General features: G+C 39.8%; 1 protein-coding gene across 6 annotated transcripts in view; it reads left to right on the top strand.

Annotated features, from left to right (window-relative positions):
• The window catches only part of ST7 (suppression of tumorigenicity 7), a 276815-nt gene that overhangs the window by 136710 nt on the left and 124864 nt on the right, over positions 1–15241 (top strand). The gene's annotated exons all lie outside the window — the stretch shown is intronic.

The following is a 15241-nucleotide window of genomic DNA, read 5'->3' as shown; positions in this document are numbered from 1 at the left end:
AGTGTGATTGTGCATAACCTGTAGCAGAAGTTTTAATAATTTTATCTATCTTCTTACTGCTATAGTTTATTTAAGACTTTTATACTTTACATGAAAATTCAGTACTTTATGCTCTCAAGTAGGTTTTGTTTAGCTTAATTTTACTCTTTTAGAATTTGTGGTTTGCCAGAGGGAAGTGAGGAATTCAGATGTAATAGGAGTGATAATATAATAATGTGACTATAAAGTAATGAGTTTCATTTCTAGGTGGCTATATTTATCCAAGGGATTGGTTTGTCTAAGATGCTAAGTATGAAGAGAGAACTAAAATTATTTTTGAAATATGTTCAGACTTGATATATCAGGGTTCTACTAGTAAAACAGAACCAGTGGGAGATTCCTTGGTGTGTGTGTATATGTGTGTATACACAATAATGCTGGGGTGGGAGTGAGGAGAGAGAAAGGGAGAAGCAGGGAGCTGGCTTACGTGATCATAGGCTGCCTAGGTGAGTCTAAACTTCTCAGGACAGGCTGGAAATGCTATCCACTGGCAGAATTTCTTCTTTGTCAAGGGAGACTTCAGTTCTACCTGCTGATTGAATCAAGTCCATCTAGATTATCTAGGACAATCTTCTTAAAGTTAACTGTGTACTTTAATCACATCTACAAAATACCTTTATAGCAATACTTAGATTGGTGTTTGATTAAATGACTGGAGATTGTAGCCTAGACAAGTTAACACAAGCAAAATAATATTTGATATCTGAATCGGTGCACAGGTCATATAAAAGAACCAGCTTCTTAGTTTATCTATGAACTATGTGATAAAAACCAAAAATACCAGTTTAACTAGCTAACTAAGGCACTAGTTTGGGCCATACAAAATTTTACATGTTACCAAAGATAAAATCTACCTTCAAAGTACTAACATCTACCAGAGTTGAGATTGCTGAAAAGAAAGTACATCAGGCTACAATTACAATTTTTGAAAAGTCTGGAGGAATGGCAGCATTGTTGGAACACTGATGACTCCCCAGCAGGATGTAAAGGAGCAAATGGATGTTTAAATGTATGCTTCTCAAACTGGGGTTCATGACTCCACTTCATTTTCTTCTGCCATTAAGGGATACGTCAATAGAAAATACTAGAGAAACACTTTTTATTTAATGTAGGCCAGGGGTCAGCAAACTGTTTCTGCCAAGGGCCAAATAGTGTGAATTTTCAGCTTTGCAGGTCGTAGAGTCTGTCACAAATGTTCAGCTCTGCTTTAGTGGCATGGAAGCAGCCAGAGGCCATACGTAAACTAATGAGCACAGATGGAAAGAAATGATCCCACCAGAGACTCTGGGTGAGGGCTGTTGTGCAGTCCCTCCAGTAGAAGATGCCCGTAGGACAGTGATGAAGCACTCAGCCTTCAGAGCCAGTTGCGCGTGAATTTATGTCTTGGGTATGTCACTTTCTAGCTGTGTGACTTTGGATGAGCAAGTCGAGTAATTGTTATATGTAAAAATGGGCAGAATAATAAGACCCTATGAAGTTGTGAAAATCAACAACTGGGAGTCTTGTGAAGATCCTATAAATATTTTCTGCTAGTCAGATGTCAAGTCTTAGAACCAATGAAAATTTTTAGCCATTTAAAAATTATGATTATAAAAGTCTTTATAAATTTTCCACAGCTAGGACATGCTCTATTTTTTTAAAAATCTGTTGAGAATAAAGATAAATTTTATGTTTTTACTTTGATCAAATGTATTAGGAGTGAATCAGTTTTAGACTTTAATTTTTTTCTGTTTCCTTGTTTTATTATAGAACATAAATACCTGTTCTCTATCATTTGGGTATGTCCATCTTTGTAATGTTTGAGTCTGCAATAGTCATTATTCCCAAAAAAGAGGAAATAAGAGACAAGTATCTAGCAATCATGTACAAGAAAAAGAAGGGGAGAAGCACCAAAAAGGGAAAACAAAGGAGTGCTTCAAGTCACTAATGCTCTGTGGCAAGAAGAGACAGCGTTTCTCTCTCAGACTAAAATGAGGTAGACAGTTTAAGGTATTTTTAATCCCAGTAACTCTGCAAGTGGGATTTTTTTCCCCCCTAAGTGTTTCCTTTCAGCAGTTAGGTCCCTTGCTTCCCTGTTTTGAGAAATTACTTGATTTTTTTCTGCAGCTGTTGACTTGTTTCACTCCCGTCATTTTTAGATCTGGTTTTGTCTGTGATGCTCCCCAAAGAATTAAAAACTAGAGAAAATAAACATGAAAAAATTTTTTCTTAGCTAGTAATCAAAGAAATAACTCCCTACCTCTCCTTTTCTTCCTTTCTGCCTTGCTTCCTTCTTTCCTTTCTTCCTTTCTTACTCTCTTTGTCTTTTTCTTTCTCTGTGTCTTCCCTCCGACTCTCCCTCCCTCCTTTCCTCTCTACTAATTTGGGAACACATAATGCTTAATTTGATGAGACAGATGCTCTCAAACACTGCTGGAGTGGAAAGCACCACAACCATTTCAGAAAGTAATTTGACAACTTGAATTGAGACTTTAAAATGCTTGTCACCTTTAGGTCATTAATATTACTTCTAGGAATCCATTCTAAGGAAATCATTAGAGATGCCTATCAAAGCAATAGTCACTTTCATTTTAATAGCATTGGTAACATCAAAAACTTTAGAAACAACCTAAATTTCCATTGACAAAGTAGTTTATATAAATTATACTAAAGAAAACTTTAGGAGGAAGTACTCTTACAGAGCCATTAAAATCATGTTTTCAAACTATGTTTAATGAGATTGGAAAAAGTTCACACTGTAATTTTAAATGGAGGAGAATGAATGATGCCTAATAAAGAATCAGAGAAAGGAGCCAGATCTACCAATATTCATATTTATGTCCTGACCGTGAGATGGTGCTGCCTGTTTCTCTGTGAAATATCTGATTGTGGATTTTTATCTTGACCTATAGTAATTTAGGCTTCCCTCATAGCTGACTTGAGAAGGCAATGGCAACCCACTCCAGTATTCTTGCCTTGGAGAGTCCCAAGGACAGAGGAGCCTGGCAGGCTACGGTCTATGGGGTTGCAAGAGTCTGACATGACTGAACATAGAACATAGTAATTTATTTATTTATTTATTTATTTTTAAATTAATTCATTTATTTAAATTGGAGGCTAATTCCTTTACAATATTGTAGTGGTTTTTGCCATACATTGACATGAATCAGCCATGGGTGTACATGTGTCCCCCATCCTGAAATCCCCTCCCAAGAGCATAATAATTTAAATGGGCAATATACAGAATAAAACAGAATGCAGAGCAGAATGCATCAGAACTTGCAGATGTCATGTTTCATTGTCTTGTCTTGAGGGAGAGTCAAAGTCATTTAACATGAGGTTTGTGTGGTAATGAATGTCTCAGTAATCGGCCACCTTCACTCTCATGTCAACTCAGGAAGTCACCTCAGGGCCTGCGTGCCCCTGAGGCTAAGGTTTGGGGCAGTCCTTTGCTTTTAAGTCCTAGCGGGCTCCCTGAGCCCAGTCTCAGGGTCTGGCTCTGAAGCAAGTGCCACAGTGCCATTTCAAAAGAGACAGTAACTTTGGAAACTTCAAACAGCAAATGTGAAACTTGGGCATTTCTGTTTTACCTTCCCAAATATGGTATCAGCTTTGGGGTCTGGCAGAGCAATGTTCAGATTGCTCATAGCTGCATGTCCTTGGATGAGAATGGGAGTAATGATGTACTTTGTGGATCTGCAGTGGGGATCAAGTGATTAAAGATCTAAAATGTTTAAAATGTTTAACCTAAAACAGTGCCTGACACATGTAGCTCTAGTACTTCTCCTGAGTAAATATTAGTTAATCTTTGTCGCTACACTTTGTTGAACTAAGTATTTTAAAGTGTGGTCTGATAAGACACTTTTTTGTCCTCATAATGATGGTGTTAGACATCTTGCAGATAGTGATCTGATTTATACTAAAAGTGGCATTTTTGCAAATCACTTACTGTACTTGCTTACTGAGTAGTTATGTTAAATGTTGCTTTGTGCTTTAGTCTCTACATCTGTCAGTTTGCATGATTTTATCTTAGCAATTATTCCTAAGAAAAACTTGGCCTGTGCAGGTTATCATTAGCAGTGCTATGTATGCTGGTTTTTCTTTTCTTATTTTTCTCTCTCTCTCTCTCTCTCTTTTTTTTTTTGCAGGGGGAAGATTAATTTGTTTGTTTGTTTGTTTTTCAAAATGTTTTGGAAAAATAACCTTGAAAATTAATCATTTTCTTTGGTAATTTTTAAAAATTTATTTTATTTTGGCTGTGCTGGATGTTTATTGGGGTTCCCAGGTGGCTCAATGGGAGAGAATTCATTTACAATGCAGGAGACGTGGGTTCAGTCTCTGGGGCAGAAAGATCCCCTGGAGGAAGAAATGACACCCTACTCCAGTACTCTTGCTTGGAGAACCCCATGGACAGAGGAGCCTGGTGGACTACAGTCCATGGGGTCGCAATGAGTCAGACCCGACTGAGCGGCTGAGCACACATGCCCGGGTACTCACTGCCGTGCGGACTTTTCTCTAGCTGTGGAGAGTGGAGGCTATTCTCTAGATGTGGTGCGCGGGTTTCTCATTGGGGAGGCTTCTCCTGTGATGGAACACAGGCTCTAGGACATGGAGTTTCAGTAGTTGTGACTCCCGGTCTCTAGAGCACAGGTTCAGTAGCTGTGGCCCATGGGCTTAGTTGCTCCTTGGCATGTGGGATCTTCCTGGATCAGGGATTGAACCTGTGTCTCCTGCATTGGCAGGTAGATTCTTTACCACTGAGCCATCAGGGAAGCCCTGTTTTTTTCTTTTTAAGTGTGGTTATATTATACTAATGTGTTGCTTGGCTTCCAAGTGGTATTACCTATTTATAGTACAGCTGGCCAGGGGTGCTCTCTAGTTTGTGGCACAGGATTTCTTGGTATGAGATTCACTGACTCATTCAGACTCAGGACTGTCACCTCATTAATCCTGGGTTTTAACCACTACTGATCCACCTGTAGGTAAAATGCTGGATCCTAAGGAATGAGGCATTAGACAATGCTAATTAAAACATCCAAATTTCTTTCTTTCTTTTCTTTTTATATTATAGATGAATGGGTCACTCACAGTGAGGGATGACCATGTCTGAAAACTATTTGAGATGGTAAGAACAGATTTGGAAGGGAAAAAAGGCCATGAAACAGGCACTAGGAGCATTTGTATTAGGGATGGCATAGGGCATCTGGAATTTAGATACATCTTTAAAAATATATTAAAAAAACAAACTGGCTTACTAGCATTTGAAAATACCAATGTTCCAGTTTCTGTTGGCTGTCACCTGTGGACGTTGATTTAAGCTGAATTCGTTTGAGCCTTAATGCTTAGAATTTGCTGCCAGCCCTGGACCTGGGGAGATAATTTTAAGTGTCCTCTGGAATAATAGCTTCATCTGATGCAAATACAAAGCTGAAACTAGTTACTGGAATCGAAAATAATGAATCCAGAGGTTTATTGTGGACCTTTGGAGCTGCTGAGTACCAAAATATTGGTCTGTCTAGTGGTTTCCCCTGTGGCTTCTTTACTCTGTGGGTTATGTGTCCTCACCGAAAAGGAAATAGCCTAACTTCACTTCCAGCAGACCTTCTGTTGTGCAGCAGCTATTCACTCAAAAGCGAAGTAGATTAGTCATTGATTAAAAGAAACACCTAACTTAATTTTAATTTTACTACTCTGTGGCCTATAGTTGCTTCTCTGGTCCAAACTGTGATCTTCATGTGAGCAAACTCTTGGAGTTAGCAGAGGGTTTCAAAACAGAGCACGGAAATTATTAGAAAGTACAAAAATCAGAATAAATTCAATAGAAAACAATTTAGTTTTGTCTTGTCATTTAATCCCAGCTGATAAAAACGGAATGCACATAAGTGTAATTGTTAGGTTCAGAATCATGTCAATTATAATACTTCACACTGTTTTAATTATTCTTTCAGATGTATGTAAAAAGAAAAATCTGAGAGAAAGTAGACACATTTCTAATGATCAACTATATATCTTTAAAAGCTTGGTATAAGAATGAACCAGTATTGGATTTCTTAGGGGGGCTAATATTACTACAGTAGAATAAAGGTTTGAGTTTTATTCCTTCCTAGTTTACTTATTAACTCCTAAGGTGCTATTTCTGTTTTCTGTACTTAAGTCACACTTAATGATAAATGCTCTTCTTTCCTTTCGTGCCAGACTTCCTGTTGAAGTAGCCTGTGCCTGCTGCTGTAATTTCCTTACCACTTACTGTCTTTAATCACTTGCCATTTGACTTTGGCTTCATTTTGCCAACAGTCTCTAAACTCTTACTCTTTGTGTCACATTGTTAAGAGCCAAATCCCATTGAATTTATCTCTGCAACATCTGATATGCCCAACTGCCCACCCTCATGGTATTACAGGAGCTCTCTTCTGAAATAATTCCTAAAGCTCTACATTTTACACACTGCTTCGTTACTACCAGACACACCTGTCTTGCTCACATCTTTGTTCATGAATGGTGAGTATGTTCTCGCTGTCCTCTGTGTGAAGTCTGCTTTTCTCGGCTTGGTATTTGAGTTAACATTCACCCACTGCTTCTCCTCCTCTGCCTCGTACTCCAACCCAATTCCTCTGGGTGTGTTGTCATGTCTCTCTGGAGTCCTACACTATCTTTTCTCATCTCCAACCTCATGCTCTAAGTTTATCCTTCTTTCAAAGCCCAGAAAGAAGGCCATCTGATTCATTAAGTTTCTCTCATCCTTCTAGAGGAAAGTGATATTTTATTCCTCTAAGTTTTGTCTGTACCTCTTTTCTGATATGTTTCATATTCTGTTCTGTGTTATTTGTGTAGGCATCTTATTTTCCTTTCTCTAGGTCAGTCTCATTATTTTTTAATTTCACCACCCCAGTGTCTAGTTCAGTGTCTTGTACTTTTTATAAGCCAAGTACATTTTGGATAAAAGGGTGAACTGATTAATAAGTACAGAGAATTTGCTGAAAGATGTTTTAGACTGTGTTTCCCTTACTCTTGTTAATGTTCTTCTTACCTTTCTTATTTCCATGCATCTTAGATTTATCAATTATCTCTTCAGACTACTGGGTTGCCACAGATATTTTGAACACTTTTAGGTAGTATCTCTATTCTAGTCCTTTACGTAATGAATTTTGCAGCATGTAATCAACTTAAATCGAACCATTAGGGCTTCTTTTTTAAAAAATAACTTCTAGTAAAGTAAGGATGAGAAGCTGATGACCAAATTCTTATCAAGATGATGGAAAAGTCCAAACACATTTTGCATGATTGATTCTGTAAGGAGCTTTTTGGAGTTCCCCATTGTGAACACAGGGATTTCCCTGGTAGCTCAGACAGTAAAGCATCTGCCTACAATGCGGGAGACCCAGGTTCAATCCCTGGGTCAGGAAGATCCTCTGGAGAAGGAAGTGGCAACCCACCCCAGTGATCTCACCTGGAAAAGTCCTGTGGACGGAGGAGCATGGTAGGCTATAGACCATGGGGTCACAAAGAGTCAGACATGACTAAGTGACTTCACTTTTATTGTGAACACAAGAACCACCAAGAGTGTTCTTATATTTACAATACTGATTTCAGCCATCCTATAGATGTGTGTATTATAGCTCACTGCAGTGATACTGAACCTTTCTAGAACTCAGCCATCCAGTCATTTCAACTCCTCAACAACCAAGCTGTATATATATATAATATATATATATTTTAAAGCCAGTGTATATGGCACATACAGGTGAGCATCAAAGAATTACCAATGGGAGGTCACAGGTCTTATTTTACCTAGTTCCAGTGCACATCCTTTGGCTTTGCTTAGCAATCTTATCAAAGTTACATTTTTTTAAATGCATATTCTATCGCCTACCCTATAGGCCATGGGGTCGCAAAGAATCGGACATGACTGATGCGACTTAGCACGCACACATGCACCCTACCCCAAGGCTGATGTAGGAGTACCAACTTTCTATTTCCAGAGTAATACTCAGATGAAGAATTGACTGTTAATTTGTTTCCATGTCTGTTTCTTCCACAAAATGCAGAGCTCCTTGAGGATAAGAACTATGTATTATATATTTTTGTATCCTCAGCATTGTACAGTGTTTGACATATATTGCATGCTCAGTCGTGTCCAATTCTTTGTGACCCCATGGACTGTAGCCTGCCAGGCTCCTCTGTCCATGGGATTTTCCAGGCAAGAATACTGGAGTGGGTTGTCATTTCTTCCTCCAGGGGATCTTTCTGACCCAGGGATTGAACCATATCTTCTGTGTCTTCTGCATTGACAGGCATATTCTTTACCACTGCAACACTTGGGAAGCCCCCTTGACATACATTAAATATCAGTATTTATTGAATGACCAAAGTTGATTACTTGCCTTTGAAGGAACCGTAGATTTTTAAGTAGCTTATTAAAAAGGAGAGAAAGCAGTTTGAAGCAGGCACACAATGACAACAAATAATAGTATGCCAGGTGACAAAAATATGAGAAAGACTGAAGAAACACATTAGTCTGGGATCACTTCATTTTGGAGGGAAAGAACATAGGGTATTGAAAGGGCTTCTAAAAATATTGCTGAATGCTAGCACAGTACTATAGTTTATGTTCATTTTGATGACTTACAGCCATCAAGTAAAGATTGAAATATTTTCTGAATATTTTGTTTAAAGATGCCATCAAGTATGTGATGCATTTTGGAAAGATTTCCTTATAAAATTGCTTTGAAAAAGAAAACTTCTGATTTTTAATAGGGCTTTCATGGTGACTCAGATGGTAAAGAATCTGTCTGCAATACAAGAGACCCAGGTTCACTCCTTGAGTCTGGAAAATCCAGGGAAGATCCCCTGGAGAAGGGAATGGCTACCTACTCCAGTACTTTTGCCTGGAGAAACCCATGAACAGAGGAGCCTGGCAGGCTACAGTCTGTGGGGTTGCAAAGAGTCAGACCCACGACTGAGCAACTAATATATTCATTTTCACTTTATCCCAAATAATTCATTACTGAGGGTTCTATATAGCCAAGGCCTTACTATGTGAGGATAGCATAAGTATGTCTGGACTTTCTTGATTTAGCAGTGAGTAGTGGTCATTCAATCTACCTAATAAGCATCTCACAATGTACAGGTACTCTAGGGACAGAAACACACACACACACACACACTCCCAGAAGAACAGGTCACAGCCATTAAAGAATTACAATTTTTCTAGACTTAGGAATTTTTTTTTAAATCAGAAGTCCTGAGGAATGATTGTTAATGACTTTATCACCTATCAAACATTGAGTATCCCTGTGGACCAGGTTTTTTGCTGGGTGCTGGATGATGGAGAACACAGTGACTGCTTGGAGGTGAGAGGAGGCCTGGGCCTGGAGGACCATGTTTCCATAAGGCTTCTGTCTCATTGTAGAAGTTTCTCCTGTTAGAGGCAATTATGTCTTTTTTTCTTCCTGATGTCAAACAGTTTATGAGAAATAAGAAGAGTCATAAATCTTCAACTCTAAATTAAAGCATGTTTTAAATAGCTAAAAATGTAAAAGACTTATGCAAGCTGCTCTCCTGTTCTTGACTATAGTCTCTCATCATGAGCCTGCTTGTAAATAAAAGGGAACAGGTAATCTGAGATCTCGCTTCTCCAGGTCCTTTGGGTTACCAAGGTTTATATGTGACTGGGCTTTGGACAGTCCTTCGTTGTTGACAGATGGACTCCCTCCAGCAAGGGACAAGGAGCCATGAAGATTAAGCATTGCTTCAATGTAGTTTCTCCATCACAAATGAGGAAAGAAAGAATGTGCTCAGCTCCACTCCTCAGTAGAGCCAGATGCCTGATAAAGCAGAAACAGTATACCTGTAAAATTGCCAATGCAACGTCAAGGGTAGAGGGAAGAGTTGACAGAATGATTTATGAGGGTTTCTTGCAATAAGAACACGTCTAAAAATATACTTCCATGTCTTTCTCCTCTCAAGGATAAATGCTACAGAATTTATCCAGGGAACTGTGATACATAAAAGCCTGAGACCTTGTCACAGCCTAGGGAGACCAGGGTGAAGGGCAAGGAGAGGGGAAGCAGAAACAACAAACGAGGAAGCATGCTCCTGGTGTGCTTTTAATCTTCTGTTGAACTGACGTGGTTTTACAGCTGTAAAACTGATTTTTTTTTTGAAACATGTAAATATTGTAAATTTAATATGTGGCCTATTTAAAAAAAATTTTACTGGGGTAAAATGAAGATATTTGGTTTCCAGATTAAAAAAAAATTTCCTCTGAGCTTCTACTTTAATATCAGTAGATCTGCAAAGGCAGCCACAGATTAGCATGTGGAATAGCTTGCTCTCATGGAAGCAGAGTTTGAAGCTGCATTTTATTTATGAACAGTTGAGAAAGAAGCTCTTGGAGCAGATAGAATTGGCTTATCTTAACACCCTTTCTGGGCTCACTGCAGTTAGCCAGAGCTATTGGATATCCACATGGATTTCTTTGACTTCTGTAATGGCTGCCTTCAGACTCACCCTCAAGTTTACTTCCATCTCAAGCAGTGAGAATCCAGTTCAAAGGACCCTCCTGTTAACTGGCTCTGTTTTGTAGGACATCCGTGTTTAGCATAAAGACAAATCACAGTGCAGGTGATCTATTTCTTGGGCTGTGGTCTGTACCACAGTGCTTGGCATACAGTAGGTGCTCCGTAAATGCTAGATGACTACTATTCCTACTGTTACTTATACATTCAGCTCAGTCTCCTCTGCTTTCTATGCCATAGTGATAGAAGATGCCCAATCACAAAAGGAAGAGTAATATAAAAAACAACAATAATATTATTTGATGACATCTACTGTGTTAGGCAATTTATCTAAACTGTCACATTGAGTTCTCACAACAACCCTGTAAGACACATTATCTTATGTTGTAGATAATGAAACAGCTCCAGAATCATAGATTTTCAACTTGTATTGAAATAAATTTTACTTATATTTATTTTCTAAGAAAAGTAAGAATTCAGAGTTCCCTATTTCTTCAGTATTCTTTTATCTACTCCCTGCATCAAGTCACTAGAGAGAAGTCCTTGATAAATGATTTTGGAGAATACCAAAGAGCGGTAAACACCTTTAATTTTGAGAAGTGCAATCTGAACTCATCTTCATTTGTCTCGTCTGAGAATAGCTACAAGTAATCTCACCTGGGTAACTCTTGGTTCACCCTACAAGTCTCAGATGGGAGGCTTACACTTGGCAGACATTTCTCTTGGTCTCCTAATCCCTTTGAGTGCTGTGTGTCTTCCTAACTCCCTCATGTGTTCTCTTAGTCGCTTACTTACCTCTCTCACCCCTTGAATTATAAGCCCCTTGGAGGGACTCTGCTCCTTGCTCTATCCCCAGCACCCACCCAGGGTGACACTCGGCAAGTATGAACTGGTTGTGAGGGGGTGAGGAAAGGCCTGTTTCAATCTGAGCCTCAGAGCAGCTCTGGGAGGGTGTCAGAATTTCCCAGGGTGGCTCAGAGGTTAAAGCGTCTGCCTCCAATGCGGGAGACCCGGGTTCGATCCCTGGGTTGGGAAGATCCCTTGGAGAAGGAAATGGCAATCCACTCCAATATTCTTGCCTGGAGAGTCCCATGGACAGAGAAGCCTAGTAGGTTACAGTCCATGGGGTCGCAAAGAGTCAGACATGACTGAGTGACCTCACCTTCACCACTGCTGCTGGTTTCAGTCCAGAGACCAAGTCTCCTAACCCCTCTCTCTTTCCCAGGCATAAAGCTTTTACACAAAGTCTCTCTCTCTCTTTTTTTTTTCCCAATACAGCTTAAATAGATATAGTTTCTTTAACCTTTCTTCTAGGGACTTTAGTCCTAATCTTTTCAGTGATTGCTGATTGTCATAACTTTCCAATTCTTTCTACTTCACATGCCCTATTTTAGCAAGGCATTAAATGGAACACGGGACAAAGCAGACCCATGTTTTTGGGTGTTATAGACTTTATCATACTGCATATTCAGTTCTGTCTAGTCAGTACCTCCTAGTCTTTGATGCTGCCTCAACCTGTTCATTCTACTTGTATAAAGTAGAATATATCTTGAGGAGTCAAACCCTCTTTAAGCGTTTTGTGTTCAGTGTGTTCTCCAGGAGTGTAATTTGGGAGTTGTTTGTGCTCTGAAGAATATGCGGGAAGACTCTTGGTGTCACAAGGGCCAGAAACAGGGCTGGCTCCTCAGACAGGACCTCACAGGGCCGTCCCACGTGGTTCCTGAGTAGGCCCTCTGGTATTCTAGTTCCCAGCTCACAGGGGTGACTCTTCACTCTCCACAGTTGACATGTCGCATTATCTTCCTACCTCCTATCTTCTGTGATCCAGAGAGGTCATTGAGCTTTCAGTTCATTTACCCACCCCTCTTACCTAGTTTATTCTCAGACCTGTACTTAATTCCAGACTGTGCCAAGTTTTGACTTCCCTGGTGGCTCAGACGGTAGAGTCTGCCTGCAATGCGGGAGATCTGGGTTTGATCCCTGGGTTGGGAAGATCCCCTGGAGAAGGACAAAGCAACCCACACTGGTATTCTTGCCTGGAGAATCCCCATGGACAGCGGAGCCTGGTGGGCTACATCCATGGGGTCACTAAGTCAGACACGACTAAAGTCCAGCATCTTCAGAACGCCTGAAGAAACATTCCCTGAGGCCTGCCATCCTTGAATAATTGACGCAATATTCTTTGAGCAATGACCTGTTAGTGTGTCCAGCAAGGTCAGATGAAAAGCTTTCTGACTTACCAAGTTTTTAATTTTATGGATTGATTCTTACCAAAGCTAAATTAGTCTTTACCATTTGTTTTGCCTGAGTCCCAGCAGCTATGGAGATAGTATTCCTATGTCTATAGATGTCAGGAAATATCCAGTTTATGTTTCAAACTATACTCCCCAGAGTTTTCTGTCTAATGTTTAGGTATTTCAGCAGGCCCCCCCTCATATTTTCAGAAATAATTTCCAGTGACTCTGATGAAAGTAGGCAGGTATTCCTAGGTTTAAGACAGTCTGGTTTGCAATGTGCACCTCTCATTTAACGGAGGAATATTTAACTAGATGCTTCCCTTCAGGGTGGCATCCTGCCTCCTCCCGCCACCCCCCTACCCACCCACCCCCGCCCCACCCCGGGGAATAGCAGTAAAATCATCCATCTTTTAGCATCTCTCCTTTAGAGCTTCCTCTCCCTTTCAAGTGCAAGACTACTGTTTTCCTTTTGCTGTTTCATTCCTTCATGCTTTTCAGCTTTATCCTCATATGCACCCTGGATAACATGAGCCTGAGCTCTGGGGGCTGGATAACTGTGTTTAGGGCTTTGCCCAGCCACCAGCTATGAAATAAGATGAATAATAATATTGCCCTCACAGAGTTGAAGTGAGCATTGAGTTCTCCAGTCTGTGAAATTGCTATTGTAAACTTTAAATACATAGCTGGATTCAAATGGCAAGTACTAATTGTTAATATTTGTGCCCAGAATTGCCAAATGCCAGGTCTTAATGATGTTACCCAGAATGTTTAGTAAGACTATAAAATTAGTAGGTTATTAAATGAACACCTTCCACTCTCTATAAATGCTTCTATCTCTGCTTCTCTCATTCTCTATTTGTCTGTTTCTTTTAGTGTCCACCATTCTCTCTCCCAACTCTGGTATATATAACTGGATGTAGTAGAGAAGCCTGTTTTAGTTGTTTCTGATGGTTGCTATATAATTTTAAGTAAAACTGAATGTATAGAAGGTTTATTTTTCTCTCTTTTAAAAACTCACATAATTTTTTCACTTGTCAATTGGTTCTTCAAATTTTATCTCGGGTGGATCAGTAATTTTTCAGTAGCTAATCTTTTTCTCTCCATTGCTTTATGCTTTTAGCTGGACTACCAAAGCACTTCACAATTCAGGCAGTGCTTTCCCTCTTTCTTTTAGAAACAGATTTCGTTGAATTCTATGTCCCCAGAAACTTACTGAAAAGTGTGTGGTACAGATATGAATGTTCATAATTATAGAATAACAAAGTGAATGGTCTATTTTGGTGACTTAAAAAAAAAAAGGAAATGTTGAATCAGTCATAGTGTGAGGAGGGGAATTTTGAGAATTTTAGGCACCTCAGAATCGGACTGTCAGTTACAAGCTTTAGGTTTGTAACTAGAATTGTTTGCTCGATTTTTTTCTTATATCTTTTTTAGAAATCTGCCTCTTTCTATAGAGACTGTTTTGTGGAAGTGACAAACCACAGTCTTTTTTTTTTAATGGCCAAGTGCAGGACCACGTTTCAGCTGTGCCTCTTCTTGCCTTACAGCCCTAGGCCGAGCCCTCCTTCCCTGCCTCCTCTACCTCCCCGAAAGAGTCCACTTAGTCATGTTGTGACTTTTGACTGAGCACTTTGTTAGTCCAGATTTGTGATGGCAAATGATAGACCACGAGTCCTTCAAACTGGTTTGATTAAAGTGGGTATGGGGAGAGGATGGTTTGCTGAGACCAGGCCCATGGTCAGGAAAGACGGAATCAGTGCATTCTTCTACATCTCTGCCTTTGGGAAGGTCCACAAATGTCTGAGAAGGCTGATGTTTGGGACCTCAAGCAGGCCCTGTCCTTCGCTCACATGGCCCTCCTGTCTTCCTCCTGCCCACTTTGGTGTGGTTAACTCCTGCTTACACTCCTAGACATCTTCCTGAGCCCCCAGACCAAGATGCATATCTTTTAGGTGTTTTCGTGAAATTCTGTGCACAGGCCCTTCTATGCACTTATCAAAACCGTCTGGTGATTGTTTATTTACTTGTCTGTTCACAGCTAGACTTTGGCCTTCTAGATGGCGGGAGCTATGTCTGATTCATGCTTCCATTCTTTGTCCACAGTCTCATTCATAAGCAGAGAGAAGCGTTTGTTGAATGAGTGAGCATGGGATCTCTGTTCATGTTGGTGACTTTGCTTTCTGGGCTGAGCTCGGGACAAATGCCAAAGCCTTTTCCCCTAATGACATAAAAGTCCTACTTATAATGTTCTTCATTGAAACAGGATTGGATATGATCCCCTTCCACAAGTACTTCAGTTAAGAAATGTGAATATGCAAGCAAAAAACCATTTAGGTCAATTGTTGTTTGGTTTGCAAAGTTTTGTGCAATTTCTAGATACAAATAATGACTTAAAATATACTTATAAAATGTGTAAGTGACCTTACTTAATGGGCAAGCAGATCTACTGTAGTGTTGATTTGAACAGAG

This window comes from Budorcas taxicolor, chromosome 4 (genome assembly GCF_023091745.1).
Source record: "Budorcas taxicolor isolate Tak-1 chromosome 4, Takin1.1, whole genome shotgun sequence".
Classification (NCBI taxonomy): domain Eukaryota; kingdom Metazoa; phylum Chordata; class Mammalia; order Artiodactyla; family Bovidae; genus Budorcas; species Budorcas taxicolor.
This window is presented reverse-complemented; position numbering and strand designations above follow the sequence as displayed.